This window comes from Dipodomys spectabilis, unplaced genomic scaffold, assembly GCF_019054845.1.
Source record: "Dipodomys spectabilis isolate Male_0828 unplaced genomic scaffold, ASM1905484v1 ptg000215l, whole genome shotgun sequence".
Taxonomy (NCBI): domain Eukaryota; kingdom Metazoa; phylum Chordata; class Mammalia; order Rodentia; family Heteromyidae; genus Dipodomys; species Dipodomys spectabilis.
The window spans coordinates 10,723,891-10,736,375 of NW_024870892.1; positions in this window are offsets into that span (position 1 = coordinate 10,723,891).

Below are 12,485 nucleotides of genomic sequence, written 5' to 3' on the forward strand. Positions count from 1 at the left end.
AGGGAAAAGAAGAAGAGATTAAAACAGGAGTAACTGGCTGGGCATTTGTGTCTGCCTGCAGCACCAGCAGGTTTGGAGTCCATTTAAATTGTTTTCTTTTTCCCTTTTTGAAGCTTAAGATTTGGTACCCCTTGGTTGGCACCAAACTGATCACTTCTGGACTGTCTGGTGTCCTCTCTTGGGCTGGATTTCCCCACTGAAGCTCTGTACCTCTGTTTGCTTGATCAGAGGGCACTCTGCCTCTTTTCTGTCACTATTCTACCATCTTCCCAGAATCCTCGCATCTAATCTTTTATGCCTACTCCTCTTTGGGAGCTAAGAAATGTATGAGTCAAAGTCTTAATAAAAATAGTGAAGAGACAGCATGTGGGTAGCTGATGTCAGATGTGCTATTGGTGATGGGCAGAGCAGGGGCAGAGCTGCGCCTCCTGGCCTTCTGCTGCTCCACTGAGCCACGGTGCAAGGAAGGGGCTCAGTTCTACAGAACAGCGAGGAGGACTAATACCTATCTGAGTACTCATACTCAACCTTCAACTGTTGGCTGCTTTTAGATGCTAACGGTTACGTGTGAGGGTTTTTCCAGGGAAGATATTAATGAAGTACTATGTGGTCATGCGCTGAAATGGCTCAGACACCCATGTACCGAGCGACTGTGCAGGACTGCCCTCAGACCACAGTGACCCTGACTCAGTTTCTCCTGGTTTATATTAGGCTGTTGGCTCTTTCACTGTGATTTAGTCATTTGGGGTCAGGGTTTGTAGAGGCCATTCATTTTAGGTATTAAGTTCAGTCATTGTGGGATGTGGTTCACTGGATCCCTGCTAGATGCTAAGCCTGGTAGCATCCATCAGAGTGGTGCTAGGGGTCTAGTGGGCCCTCACTGGGGTTGAGCTTGGGAGCAGGGTCCCCCGTGAGGCTCGTGCTGTCTGATGGATCCTAGCTGGGCTGGGCTGGATGGAGATTTTTTTTTTTATCTAGTCCTAGGGCTTCAAGTCAGGGTCTAGGCACTGACCCCGAGCTTCTTTTGCTCAAGGCTAGCACTCTACCACTTGAGCTACAGCATCACGTCTGGCCTTTTCTGTTTTGTGTGGTACTGAGGAATTGAGCCCAAGGCTTTGTGCATGCTAGGCAAGCACTCTACTTCTAAGCCACATTCCCAGTTCTGTGGCTGGGGTTTTTAAGACTGCTGGATCTTGTAGTTTTCTGGCTTGGGGGCATGGCTGTGTCCTGGTGATCTTTTGCAGGTAGCTGTAGAAGTGGTGGGAAGAGGGCTCACTTCTTTGCCCTTTTCAAATATGGCATCCTTTCTCAGGCCGAGGCTTCAGGCCAGGCGCTCTGGGTCACGGCTAGTGCTGGTCTCCTGAGGGTTCCCAGTAGGGTATTCCCAGTTACTGGTGTTGGTTAGAAGCCAACCAGCAGTGGCATGGTGAAACATCTCTAGATGGGGCTATTAGTTTTTACAGACCAATAGAAAGAAAGGCTTGATCAGGAACACCATTACTTGTACTGTACATGCAGTCAACAATGAAGCCATAACCTAAACTTTCTTGTAGGCCATGGCGGAGTGACATGTTTTTCATGGCTTGTGGATCCTAGCATGTGGTAATCATTGAGACCAGGAGCACTGTGTGACAAGGCAGTCATTCCTTGGAAAAACATATCCCATAGTCACAAAGCCCCTCATGCAAGAGTACCCCCACAGTGATCTACCCTTTAATGTTGGTGAACATTGATTTTTGTCACTGCCTAGGACTCAACTTTGTCTTAAAAAACAATCTCAAAGAGTTGAGGATGTGTTTGAATATCTTCTGAAGTGCTGCCTTAGTGGTGATAGTTTGTTTTTATTATGGAAGCCTTAAGTATCTTCCCTTTATTTTAAGTACTGTAAGTTTTGATAACAATGTGTTGACGAGAAGTTCCTGCCTCTGTCAGGTGGGTAATATTTTTTCTCTTGAGATTGGGGAAGTCTTCTATTCTTATTTTGTTAAATAGGGTTTTGTCTTCATTTTTGAATTCTCCTTCCTCTATCCTGATTATGCACAGGTTTGATCTTTTGCCTGAATCTGCCAATTCTATGTTCTGAGTGTTTTCTCCATGCCTTTGGTTTTTTTGTCCAAATTTCTTTGCTTTATCTTTAACTCCTGATTCTCTGCTTTCTACTTAATTCTATTGCCTATGCTTTCGACTGTGCTTTGCAATAGGGAGATAGAGCCTTTCATGTTTCCTTGATGTCAGTTCTCATGGTGTTTTTGCCTTGTTATTTTTGTCTTTCATTTCCTTCATTGAGGTGTATAAAGTTTTTGCCTTCTTATTGATGCCGTCTTGGATGTCTATCCTGTATTTTCTTAATCATTTTATCCCTGTATTTGTCTATTTGTTTGTGGGTCTGCTCTTTTAATTTGTCTTCCAGTTTCCTCATCATTCCTTTCATGGTTCTTTTGTTCTCTTTCTCTTCTTCTTTGCTCTCACTAGAGTCCTCTGAATTGTTCTTGGTTTTTGAGAAGTGGCATGTTGTCTTAGTTGTTTGTGAATTTTGTAATCTTGCACTGTGAGTTATGCATCTTGTGTCTGGGTTTGTAGGGTCAGTGGTACTGGGCTTTGGTTTTTAGGTTTTCTTGGGTGTTCTGTGCTGTGGGTGTCCCCTGAAGAGTTATGGGCAGGCTTTGGGGTCCAGCAGAGTGCTGTTTCTGGCGATGTTGTGTCCCAGGGTGTCCTACATAGGGATGCATGGAAGGCTTTTGTGCCTGGTTACATGCAAACCACGGATGGCACTGTGGGCTGTCAGCAGCGTCCCCATGCACGGATGATCAGGTGGGCTTCTGGGGTGGGCGAGACATAGACCCCTGGTGCTGTGGGTGAGGGTGTCCTGTGCAGTAAAGCATGGACAGGCTTTTGGGGCTGTCTGGGAACAACCCTAGACACTGTGGGCGGGGCTTCCCATGCCAGAGTGCACACTTGGGCTCTTGGGTCTGGTTGGGTTTAGATCCTTAGTGCTGTGGGCCGCCTTCTTGTCCCTCTTGAGGACAAATGGGTGGATTAGGCTGGGTGAAGATGCTTGATGAGGCGCTGGCAGGATCCTGTGTGAAAATGAGTGCGTGAACGTGTAAGACGCCCCCACTCCTGCTGGGTCTGCTTGCTGGTGTTAGAGCTCCTGCCAAGGCTGTTCCAGAGGTCATGGGCTGCCGTGATCCCTTGCCGACATTAGAGACTTGCAGAGGCCCTTTCTGGGGCCCAAGGCCCTCCTAGGCTTCTTTTGCAGTTACCTTGTGGAATTGCTTTGTCTCTGAAAATGATGTTCCTGGTGCACACTGCTGTGGCTGCCTTATCCAGTTCCAAGGCTCAGCTTCTAGACCCCAGGTAAGTTGTTGCTGTCTGCTGGTGAGGTTGAGTCACTGAAGGGGAGCCAGGGGAAAAAGAAGGGGGCTGGAGGAAAAGAAGAGCTGGTCTGGCTTTCAGCCGGAGCCTGTGCCTGCAGCACGGCTGTGCTGAGCGCCTGCTTCAGGGTCTGTTTTCCCTCTTGTAGACGCTTAATTATGAATCGTGATTGGTGCCAACCTCTGATTATTTCTAGTTTCTTTGGTGTGGTCCCTAGAGGTGGGGTTTTATGTTACAGGCCAAGCTCCTCTGTTTGATCAGAGGGAGGGTGGGTTAGTCCCTGTCCCTACGCTGCCAACTTGATTCCTCCTCAATTTTCATTGAACCCTTTTCATTCACTTGTTTGTTTAGCTTTTTATTTGTGTTCTCCATGCGTGCTTCCATCCGTCTTTTGTTTCAGGCTCGTCCTGTTCATGACACTCCTTGTGGAGGTGTGCCCTCTTTCATTTCATTGAGCGTTACTCAGCAGTGCGCGAGGTTCTTCCTCACTATCATTGTGCCCCTCTGTTTGGTGGTGGTTGTTTTCTGGGGCTGTTGTATTTCCCTGATTTATGATACTCTTGTATCCCTGTGGTGGGCCCTGTCCAGTTGAAGGCACGTTTTGGGATTGAATTTCAGGTGCTTAGTCTTCATGGTGGGCTGTTCTCTGTGTTCTCCATGTTGGACAAGGCATGTCCTTCCCTTGGCATGGGAGCCCATATCAGTTCTAGCACTTTACCCCAGTCAGGATGGATTAAAATCTTACAGCAGAATGCCATTGGTTGCTATATGTCCTTAGGCTTGGATTATTTTTTTTTCTCCAAGACTGGGACTCGAACTTGGTATCTGGTGCTTTTGCTCATTGGCTCATGCTCTACCACCTGAGCCTCCAGCCCCAGGGTTGGACTTTTATGGTTACACTGGGGTTAGAGCTAAGCTTTTGGAGGTAGAAGGGAAGAGGCAAGAGCTATGATGCAGGGTAGCTGATGAGGCAGGGGATGGAGTATACTCAGCGAGCGTGTGGGGGCCAGTTATGATGGGGAGTGCCAAGGTGAGGCCTTAAGAGAAAAGAGAAGAGACGAGCATGCCGAGGTAAGGGACCAGCGAGGCTGGGGGAGGGAAAAGAAATGAGGGTTCATGAGAGAGAAGATGAGAGAGCGAGTAAGGGAAGGAAAAAGAACACAGAAAAATCAAGCAATCAACTTCAAAAACAACTAAAAAGAAGTCTCAACCCTTAAACAAGATGAAATCAACTCTGAACAACACAAGCCAAACGTTGGTACCCCCCCCCCCCCCACACACACACTCTAAAGAGAAGAGAAGGGTGAGAGTGAGAGGGGGTGGGGTGGGGGGTGGGGGAGGAAGTCCCAAATCCGGTCAGTAGTGTCCTTGTAGAGGTTGTGAGGTTTTTTTCTTTAGGATGACGTGCACTTGTGGCCTGAGGATCGGCTCTGTGAATGGACGGGGTGGGCCACAGTGTCTGCCTTGGATGTTGGCCCTTCTCCCTGCCCTGCAGAGCTTGTGCCAGGCACCCGCTGCTGTAGATGACTATGTTCCCCTGGGCTGTGGGTCCAAGTTCTGGGTTTGGGGTGAGCTGTTGGAAGATTCTGTGGAAGCTTACCCCGGGGCGCGCAGTGGGCGTGGCTTCCTTCCTGGATTCCTCTTGTGGCGAGATTTTCAGTGGAAGGCAGTGGCAGTGTGTATGTCCTTTGTAAACTGTTTCTCTGGGACTCTCAGAATGGCTGCCACTCTCTGTACCGCTATTTCTGTCATTTTCCAAGTGTCCAAGCCTCCAGATCTGAAGCTGCAGTTTTGTTTCCCTCCACTGGTGTGGTGGTTAGGTGTGTCCAAGGAGCAAAAAAGAAGAAGAAAAGAAGAGCTCGCTGATACAGGGTACAGTGGCAGCTCAGCGTTTCTTCCAAGCCACAAATCCCTCTAAGATTTCTGTTTGCTTCTTGATTGGCACCAAACTCTTGGCTGGTTATAACTTGCTTGGAGTGGAGTTCTCTTGAGCTGAATTTCTCTGCCAAAGCCCTGTGCCTCTCAGTGATTAGAGAGAACTCTGACTTTTTCCTGTTTTCACTATTTTCCTATAGCTTTCAGAGGTCTTTTTCTTCTTTGGTGTCAGTCCTGGGGCTAGAACTCAGGACTTGAGCTTTTGTGGTGCTCTGCCACTTTGAGCCACAGCTCCACCTGTGACCTTTCGGTGGTTAATTGGAGATTCTTATGGGCTTTGCTCCACAAGCTGGATTTGAGCCATGATCCTCCAGTCTTAGCCTCCTGAGCAGTTAGGATTGTAGGCCTGAGCCACCAGCTCCTGGCTGAGAGATCTTTTTATAACCCATTAGCCAGAGGCAGGGCAAAAGGATGAGCTGAAGAAAGTCAAAGTTACTTGTTCTGTGAACGAAAACAGCTCATCAATGCAAAACCCTGTACCAGACTCCCGCCAGAGAAGAGGACAAGTTCACGGCAGATCCGAGGAGACCCAGAAGTGATGGAGGATGAAGAAATGGCAGTGAGGATTGAAATGCAAGTAACCAGCCCCGAAGACCATACAGACAAAGTCAGGTAGAGCAAAGGGAGTTTATTCCCAGTGGAGCTGATAAGGCCAGTTATCTCACAAGAGTGGGGGAAATGGTGCCTGTCCTTGTTCAGGGGCATGTTTATATAGTCATGCAACTAGAGTTGGGAAGTACTCTGCATATGCAGAGTGGAGTCTAGGTCTGGCCGGAGAGGGTAACACAACTGATTCTGGAGAAGTGGCAGGATCCTGGGAGAGTCCTCTTCTTTGTGAAGGGCAGGGTGGAGTTCAAGGCTGGGTAGAGGGCATTCTTCTGATGCAGCTGGGGGTAGAGATATGTGCTGAGGGCCTAGGATGGAGACTGTCAAGTCCAAAATGGAAGAGGACACACTGACATTCCCCGCTTTGTTGTTTAATAGGTATGGGTACTGGGCTGGGAGATGGGTAGAGTTTCTTCTGGAGCTGCTTCCTGCTGAAAGGGGTGATGTAGTCATGTCGTTCAACCAGGTACCCTCCTAGGAGCATTTGGTTGACAGTCTGATTGGTAAAGATCCTCATCTTTCCCATAAGAATGTTTAGCAGACACCTGAATAGGCAAGGCACAATTAGTAAAAGGCAAAACATTGCTGTGAGCAGGCCCAAGAGAGGCGTAAGCCAGGGAGCATTCCATCCAGATAGGCCCCACCCTCCCTTATCCTGGTGGATCTTTTCTGCAAGCTCTCTAGGATGTCTGATTTCCTCTCAGATGGTATAGCTGTTATCAGTGAGATTAAAACAGCGCATGTTCTTTACCTCCTCACACCCCTGGTGGTGTAGTAAGAGTAAATAATCGATGGCAGCATGTTTGCCCAGAGTGGCTTTTCTATGCTCCTGCTGTTCTTGGTTTAACAGCACTATGGTGGAGGAGGTATAGTTAATATTTTTTTTGCCACTATACATACACTATACAGGCGCATGATGGTTTTATAGACTCCAACTGCCAGTCCTGGTATCCCAACCAGAGAAAATGTGAGGCCATTATATTCTGCCTCAGATAAAAGTGTAGCTCATAAATGCAGGATTCCTCCAATGCCAGACTCTTGTCTCTTGGGTCTGGTGAAGCTCAAAAATTTCCTTCTGGGGTAGCACAATGGCCAAGCAATTTAAACAGCAGTGGGAATTGTGGGACAGACCAGTGGGGATGTAATCAAAGGTATACCTTTCACAAGTGAAGAACCAGCCAGTTGGCAGGGGGATGTGGCTTGTTGCATATAAAATGAGTTCATAATTAGCACAAGCAAATTTACCCCTTTTTAGTTGCTTACATTTGTAAGTGCAATTTTGAATTTGTTTTTTGGGATTGTAACTCCGGGGGTGTGGAACATCAGTGCATCTAGGGCCTTTTCCCCAGCTATAAGAACCAGCAGAAGGAATAGGTTTATTAATTTGGCCAGAGGAGTAAATAGTTTAATTTTGCATAATTAATGTGGGTTTATATACCAGGGAGTAGGCAAGACCCAAGCATATGTCCTAATTGTAATTCCTGCTTTAGACAAAAGTTAGTGCTGGGCCAGTCACAGCCAGTTATTGTAATGCATGCAGTCCCATAAGGATTCTGGGGAAGATCCTTCACGTTGTACTACACAAGTGCTTAGGGGAAGCAAGCAAAAAAAAATTATAGCCTGGTACAGTAAAGAATTTACAGAAGTGGCGCTGTGGCTCAAGTGGTAGAGTGCTAGCTGTCAGCTGAAGAGCTCAGGGACAGCAACCAGGCCCAGAGTTCAACCCTACAACTGACAAAAAATATTTACAGCCATTGTAGGAAACTTCCTTGTAGAAAGCACAAGAAGAAATAGAAGAAGGTATAGAAGATATAGTATCCCAGGCTCACCAATATCCAATGAGATAAGGGCCAGTCTGGTGCGGCTGCCATTCCTAGAGCTACACCCAGAAAAAAACAGATTATTTCTATACCGGAGTTGACCAAGGCGGAGACTGTTATGATGTTACTTGTTCAGAGTGGGGTCCTCTAGTTCCTCAGTGGCTCGGGGAAGACTGGGTCCAATCTTTTTTCTCCATAGAGACAAAGGTCCAGTTGGCTTGGAGGTGTATGAAAGTTTATCAGGCAAGTGACGCTTGATGTGGCAGAGATGAATCCAGTGGATGGCCCTGAACCTGCACAGCTGTGGGAGCAGAGAGTTACTGGATAAGTTTCCTCCCATGTAGCAGAAAACTTGGTGGAACTCAGTGCCTATGGAAGATAATTTTTAGAAATGTATACCAGGTTCCCAGCATTTATGGAGGGCACCGAGGATGAGGAGGAGGAGGGCATAGGGCTGTATTGGTCAGCATATTTCCAAAGGAAAGTGCATAGGTGCTGAAGGAGGGAAGACAGCACTGGGAGAGGCCTGAAACGGGAGGCGGAAGCGAGAGGCCATCCGTCACTTCAAAAGGACTTAGTATTCAAGGCTTTTTAGGTAAAACTCACTGGCAAGAAGAGCCAAAGGTAAAGGCTTTAACCAATCTAAATGTAACTCAAGGGACTGTTTGGTCCAAATCTGTTTGAGGGAGCAGTTGGCATGTTCCACCTTCTCTGAGGACTGAGGGTGATAGGGAATATGAAAATATCAGGAAATGTTTAGGGACTTGGCCAAGAGCTGGGTTATGGAGGAAACAAATTCTGGGCTGTTGTCCATCTGGATAGAAGCTGGCAGGCCCAAGGGAGGGATTATTTCTTGTCGTAGAAGCTGGGACACAGAGGAGGCTCTCCTATTGGTAGTGGGGAATGCCTCTACCCATCTTTTAAAGAACCAGTGGGTGCTTGTACTTTTGGGCTGTTGGCATGTGAGTAACATCGGTTTGCCAGTCCAAACCTGGGAGGTTACCTTGAGCCTGATGGGTTGGAAAGGGAGGTGGCCTCACACTGGTATTGGGGTGGGCCTTTTGGCACCTTTTACAGGTCTGTGAAAGCTGTGTGTTGGAAAGGAACTGTGTGTTGGCCAAGGTTAGAGGGAGGCTTTGTTTGAGGAACTCGCTTAAGGCACCCACATGGGGGTGGAAAAGGTGGTGCAGGTCTTCAAGAATATCCCGCCTGGAGGGTCAGGAGTGGGCCTTTCGTTACAGGCATTGTGAACGCTCACACTTTTGAGGACATTGCAGCCCATTTGGCGGTCTCCTTGGCCAGGTTGTTTCCCTTAGTTATAACTGAGTCATCTGACCGATGGGCCCTGCAGTGAACTATGCCAATGGCTGAGGGGAGAAAAGAGGCTTTTAAAAGCTTGGTAATATAGGGATCGTTTATAACTGAGGCCCCCTTGGTTGTCAAAAGGCCTTGTTCTTTCCAAATGGCTGCATGAGAGAGGACGGTATAGAAAGTGTACTTAGAGTCCATGTATCATTATACCATCGGGGAATGGCCTGCAGCTTGGTGGAAAGGTAGGGCCACTAGCTCAGCCTGTTGATTGGTAGCTTGGGGAAGCAGGGGGCCAGGCTTCACAGCACCAGTGTATCCAGCCACCTGGGAGCCTTCCCAGAGGAAGGAGCTGCCATTGGTAGACCAAGTAAAATGGGAATCCTTGAGCAGCCCTTCACTAATGTGGGCTGGATGAGGCAGCAAGTCCTCCAGAGTCTCTACACAGAGTGCGTAGGCAAGGTTCCCATAGCTGGGACAGGTAATAGGGTGGATGGGTTTAATGGAGGCAGGGCTGGAAGGTTAAAGTGGGGTCCTCTACCAGCGATCCCTGGAGGGAGAGAACATGGAAGGGAGGCATTGTATATAGCCCCTTATAAGTTAACAACTCAGAAAAGTAATGGTGGGAAAGAATTTTGGTAAGGGCTGTGCCACAGCTTAAGCTTTTTGATTCCTGTATTACAACTGAGGAAGTGGCTAGGGCGCAGATGTAAGGAGCCCCTCTCCTCATGGCGGGGTCTGGGCATTTTGACAAGTAAGCAACCAGTGCAAATGAAGGCCCAATTTGTTGACCCAGAACACCCAATGTAATTGATTTTCAGTAACATACAGGAAGAATGGGAGTGAAAGACCCGGCAGCCTGAGGGCTGGGGCCTGTAACACGGCCTGCTAAAATCTCTTAAGGGGAGAACTAAGAGGAAGGGGACAAAGGGGGCTCTCAGGTGACCTTTGGCTGCCTCATGTAAGGAGTGGGTAGGAGGGAGCTGTTGGGGATCCAGGACCCGAGGCTCAGACTTAGTGCAGGGTAGTGTTTCCTGGGGGTAGTAATATCCTTGTGAGAGGGAATAAGTTGAACTCCCAGCTAAGTCACAGACTGCTGGATGGCCTATACCTTATTAGATGAGACTTGGTAACCCCGCGAGGCAAGAAAATTAAGAGCTGCCACGGTATGGCTATGACACAGCAGCTTGGTGGGACTGCAAAGGAGAATGTTATCTGCAAACTGGATAATGCCAACCTGGCCAAACAGGTGGGGGCTGTCCCCAGAAGCCCTGTGGCAGCACAGCCCAAGTGAGCTGCGTTGAGGTGCAGGTAACAGGGTCAGTCCACGTAAAGGCAAAGAGGTCCTAAGAGAAAGGAGACAAAGGAAAGAGGCATCCTTGAAATCCAGCACTGAGTTGCAGGAATTGTAGAGAGCATTGTATAAGGACTGGGCACAGGGGATGCAGGGAAATAACAGCTGCATTTATGAGGTGAAGGTCCTGCACCGGATGAAACAAGCCATTATTAGGTTTGGCCACCGCTAAGATGGGAGTATTGTAAGGGGAGTTAGCGGGCGTAACAGCCCTTTTCTTAGCAGATCTTGAACAATCCATTGTAGTCCTAAAAGGCTGTGGTGTCAGGCTAGGAAGGTGGCTCAGTGGTAGAGCGCTTGCCTCGCACGTATGAGGCCCTGGGTTTGATTCCTCAGCACCACATAAGCCGAACAAAGCCAGAAGTGGCGCTGTGGCTCAAGAGGTAGAACACTAGCCTTAAGTTAAAGAGCTGAGGGACAGTGCCAGGCCCAGAGTTTAAGCCCCTAGGACAGACAAAAAAAAAAAAAAAGGCTGTGGTGAGGGAAAGGATACTGGCAATGTGAGGGGAACTTTTGGGGGGGTCTTTCAGGGCGATATCAATGGGGGCATGATGGTTAGCAATGAAAGGGTTGTGAGTGTCCCACACTGAGGGGTCAACTTCAGAGGGTGGAAAAGGGAAACCCAAGGAGTCAATAGGTGGGTTCACTGACGCCATCAATAAAGAAAACACAGGGGAGGCCAAGTCGTTGCCCTCCAGCAGTTGGGAGGGCACAAAGTGATGAGGTAAACACACTTAGCTAAAAGGTTTCTGCCCAGCAGTGGGACAGGGCAGTGGGGAATGATAAGAGAAGAGTGACAAAAGGCTACAGGGGGTGGCGTTTGGGCCTGTAAGATTTACCCTCACCCCGACGACAAAGGTCTTAGCTAGTTGGATCAGACCCCAGAACTCAGTAAGCACAGACTATGTAGCGCCTGTATCCACCAAAAGTGACACTGGCCTACCTGCAAACACAACTGTTACCCTGGGCTCATGTGTGGTGATGTCTGTGGTCTGGGCCGGGAGTCCAGGGCCTCCTCAGCCTTCATCTTCAGCAGCCACTCCTAGAAGGTCCAAAGAAGGTGATGAGGCCTTAGTGGATGGCCACCATCCCTGAGAGGATGATGGACGGTGCACAGCCCAGCACCTGGGTCACGGCCCGTCGGCTTTTGTGGCTTTATGGCCTTGCTGGCCATACTGGTGGAATGGCTTAGAGACTTCTTCCTTTGTCTTCAGGGGGCAGGATCCCTTCCAGTGCCGCTCACCACACCCATAACAGGACTGGGGCAGGCCCTGTGGGGAAGGGGGCTGGTGGCAAGGCCTGGGGCTCGAGTCTTTTGGCCTTGTCGTCCCTGCTGTGATACACCTTTAAGGCCTCCTCCCTAGCTTGACCTGGGGTGGGGGTGGTCTTGGGTCCCCTGTCTCATTTCTGTAGCTTAGCCCAAATGTCCAGAGCTGCCTGATTAATACAATGAGTCATTAAGCAGCATTGTCCATCCATACACTCAGGGTCTAGGTTAGTAAACTGAAGGAGGGCCTGATTTAGTCTAGCCCAAAGGGCAGATGGGTTTTCATTTTTTGTCCTGCATCACCTCAGTATTTTGTCCAAAGAGATGGCTTTGGGGCCTGCCTGTCTGAAACCCTCAATTATGCAGGCAATAAAGCAGTTCCAGTTTTGGCGACTGACTTGGGAGTTGTAGTCCCAGAGGCTCCTGGTTGAGCACGCCTCAGTCCCAAGTGGGTGATGGGTGGGGGGGTCTGGTGGGTCTCAGCCACATAGTGGCAGGCCCTTTCCCAAACCTCCTGCTGTCCCCGGGGCAGGAGAGTGCTACTCAAGATTACATATACACCATGCCAGGTTATACCTCATAGGACTGGAACACACGCCCAACTCCTTGATGTAGGTGGTAGGATTGGAGGAGAAAGATCCCAGGCACGTCTCAGGTCTCAATCAGGGATAGGTCAGACAGTGAAAAAGGCACGTGGACAGGTACGATGCCTTCTGTCCCCACCACCTTGTGTAAGGGAAGAAGGGGATGGGGCATAGCCCTGAGTGGGAGCAGGCCCCTGGGGAAGGACCTGGGTCAGGGCGGCACCAGGGTTTCTGAA